Genomic DNA, 4,164 nt, shown 5'->3' with positions numbered 1-4,164 from the left:
AAGTGTTCACTACCCACTACTCTTGCTTCGTCGAACGTTTAACACGACTCGACTGTATACCAAGCCGATTCTATCTTCTTCGCTCTGTTCTCGTATAAATATCCTAAAAATAGTGGAAGGGTTTACTACCCACTACTCTTGCTTCGTCGAACGTTTAACACGACAACTTTATACCTAGCACATTAACTTTAAGCAACTGAAGTGGTCAAAGCCGGTTGCTACCTTAGTGGTCGTTTTACACCCCCCAAAGGCCTATGATTTGGGGTCTTCACAATGTCTTACAATTATATTTGTAGGCATGCATCAAGAATTGTCTTTATTCTGTCGCAGTAATGCAAGGACCACAATGGTTATGGCGGTAGATTTAACGGTGGTAATTTGACTTTGACCCCTGGTGTCTCCGAATGAATTCACTTGACGATTTTTAGAAATAACTCAACTCCAGCGCCTACTTGCGGCTTTTTTTTTGCGATAGTATTATGGCTACAAATATATATCTCGATTATATCGGACCATAAATACGATTTTTAGTAATAACTTGACTCCACAGCCACCAAGCGAGCAATTTTTTCGCAAAATATTTCTCTTCGCACTACCAATACATAAGTGTATTGAATATTAGCCAGATCAGATCATAAACACGATTTTTTAGTAATAAATAGACTCCACCGCCACTTAGCGTTTTAAGTTGTGAACATAACTATACAGGGACCCACTAAAACACATAACAAAATTTCATTCAAATCATTTCGGTCGCTTAGGAAAAGTTCGCTCAAAAAACATGTACCGAAGAATTTTATATACGTATTTTAAGATACGTAGATAAAGGTCTCAGTATGTTTGGAAGGCGCCATGCGCCCTTTTCCAATAGCCCCACTTTTCTCCATGAGTATGGGATTGATTTCAAAATCTCCATACCAAGTTGCAGGACTCTACCACAAATACTTCCAGAGTTATGAAAGCGGTATGAAAAATTCGATTTGTATGGGAGATGACACGCTCCCTTGATTTATCCAAATTATAATCAGCCTATAATCAAACGGTGTCTAAAAAGATGGGACTTCTCTTTGTATGATTGGTATAGATAAATAGCCAAAACCCGCTTGCCTTGCGGCGCCTTAAATAACGTTTTGAACTGTAAAACAATCATTCAATTCTATGTATGTATGTTTATCTATAATACGTGAACCGAATTTCAAGCAAATCGACCCATAAATAAACTTTTTCCGAATGGATCGGTCACTGGTCCACCTAACAGAAGAAAAATGATTCTATATGCTAATCGAGTAAAAAATGTACCTAATGAGGAGATGTGGTGATCCTTAAATCACCTTTCGAACTATAAGAACTGTAAAACAATAATTCAATTCTATGTATGTATGTATATCTATAATATGTACGTCTACCGAATTTCAAGCAATCGGTCCCTGGTCCACCTATCAGAAAATAGTATGCTATATGTTAATCCAAGCAATAAGCTACCTACGCGCCAAATTTCAAGCAAGACGGACCATAGAGAAGATTTTATCCAATAGATCGGTCCTTGGTCCACTTACAGAAAAAAGGATCCTATATGCTTATCTAGCCAAAAAGCTGCCTACGTTCCAAATTTTAAGCACATCGGATCATAGAGAAGATTTTTTTTCGAATAGATGGTCCTGGTACACCTACCGGTATTATATATGTTAATCGAGGCAAAAGTTAGTACCTATGTACCGAATTTCAAGAAAATCGGGCCATTAAAAACATTGGTTCGAATAGGTCCTTGTCCAGCTAACGGAAACAAATAATTTTTTTTGGCCATTGACGTTCGGACCTGCAGTTCGCGAGTTTACCTGTTAGATACAAAAAACAAGGATTTATCTTTATATAATTAGTATAGATATGGGAAATTCCCAATTTGTTCGAACTTTCGCATGACCCGACAGTTTTTATTCGGACACACAATTTTCGTATAAGTATACTGTAGCTGGTGCGTACCTAAATCTGTTGTCAGACAACTGTAATAGTTTTCTGGAGCATAAAACTCAATCTAGACCTGGCAGGCTTATGTGCTTTCATTAGAAGATAGTTAAAAAACAAGGGAGTCTCTATTCGCACTTTGCCAGTGCCACCAGTGTCGCCAGTGCTACCAGTGTCGCCAGTACTACCAGTTTCGCCAGTGTCTCCAGTTTCGCAGTGTCGCCAATGTCACCACTGTTACCAGTATCGCCAGTGTCGCCAGTGTTACCAGTGCCACCAGTGTCGACAGTGTCTCCTGTATCACCAGTGTCGCCAGTGTCACCAGTGTCACCATTGTCGCCTGTGTCACCAGTTTCGCCAGTGTCACCATTTTCGCCTGTGTCACCAGTGTCCCCTGTGTCTCCAGTGTCACCAGTGCCACCAGTGTCACCAGTGTTACCAGTATCCCAAGTGTCGCCAGTGTCGCCATTGTTACTAGTGTCACCAGTGCCACCGTTGTCAGCAGTGTCACCAGTAGGGATGTGCCGAATAATCGGATTTCGGATACCATGTAAAGAATAAGAGCCGGATTCGGATATCCGATCGGATATCCGGTAGACTACTACCCTTTACAAATTTCCCATTATTATTCAGCTGTTCTCCGTGCCCTAACTAACCTCGGTCTGGAGTACCCTCTGGTAGAATTTGTTCATCGCCTTCTAGGCTGCAGAACTATATACTCAGAGATGGGAGAGGTATCGGTAACAAGGTATGCAAACCGCGGCACCCCGCAAGGCGGTGTCCTCTCCCCACTCCTGTGGAATCTAACGGTGAATACTCTGCTGTCGCAGCTACAGAGCACAGGCTGTCACGTAGTTGCCTACGCTGATGATCTGGCCCTGACGGCGGTAGGTAAGCACCCCCAAGTTCTATGTGATCTGGTCCAAGGCGCCTTACGCGTTGTGGAAACCTGGTCCAAGGAATCTGGCCTTGGTGTCAATCCAGAGAAAACAGTCATGGTTCTTTTCACAAAGAAAATTAAAACCGTCCAGGTGCAACTTCCTTCCCTGAGCGGTGTTACCCTGGCCCTGTCGGAGGAAGTTAGGTACCTGGGCGTTGTATTGGACAGAAAGCTAACTTGGCGGCGCAATGTTGAAGAGCAAATCAGCAATTGGAAAAAAGTGGGGCTTAAAGCCGCACATCGTGAACTGGATGTACACAGCAGTGGTGCGTCCCATTCTATTCTATGGCATCACGGTCTGGTGGCCATCCGTAAACAAACTTACAATCAAAAGCAGATTAGCAAAGGTTCAAAGGGTGGCGTGCATTATGATCACGGGGGCGTTGCCCTCAACGNCCAGTGTCACCATTGTCGCCTGTGTCACCAGTTTCGCCAGTGTCACCATTTTCGCCTGTGTCACCAGTGTCCCCTGTGTCTCCAGTGTCACCAGTGTTACCAGTATCCCAAGTGTCGCCAGTGTCGCCATTGTTACTAGTGTCACCAGTGCCACCGTTGTCAGCAGTGTCACCAGTAGGGATGTGCCGAATAATCGGATTTCGGATACCATGTAAAGAATAAGAGCCGGATTCGGATATCCGATCGGATATCCGGTAGACTACTACCCTTTACAAATTTCCCATTATTATTCAGCTGTTCTCCGTGCCCTAACTAACCTCGGTCTGGAGTACCCTCTGGTAGAATTTGTTCATCGCCTTCTAGGCTGCAGAACTATATACTCAGAGATGGGAGAGGTATCGGTAACAAGGTATGCAAACCGCGGCACCCCGCAAGGCGGTGTCCTCTCCCCACTCCTGTGGAATCTAACGGTGAATACTCTGCTGTCGCAGCTACAGAGCACAGGCTGTCACGTAGTTGCCTACGCTGATGATCTGGCCCTGACGGCGGTAGGTAAGCACCCCCAAGTTCTATGTGATCTGGTCCAAGGCGCCTTACGCGTTGTGGAAACCTGGTCCAAGGAATCTGGCCTTGGTGTCAATCCAGAGAAAACAGTCATGGTTCTTTTCACAAAGAAAATTAAAACCGTCCAGGTGCAACTTCCTTCCCTGAGCGGTGTTACCCTGGCCCTGTCGGAGGAAGTTAGGTACCTGGGCGTTGTATTGGACAGAAAGCTAACTTGGCGGCGCAATGTTGAAGAGCAAATCAGCAATTGGAAAAAAGTGGGGCTTAAAGCCGCACATCGTGAACTGGATGTACACAGCAGT

This window comes from Rhagoletis zephyria, unplaced genomic scaffold (assembly GCF_001687245.7).
Source record: "Rhagoletis zephyria isolate East Lansing unplaced genomic scaffold, Rhagoletis_zephyria_1.1 Rzeph_scaffold_03262, whole genome shotgun sequence".
Classification (NCBI taxonomy): Eukaryota; Metazoa; Arthropoda; class Insecta; order Diptera; family Tephritidae; genus Rhagoletis; species Rhagoletis zephyria.
This window is presented reverse-complemented; position numbering follows the sequence as displayed.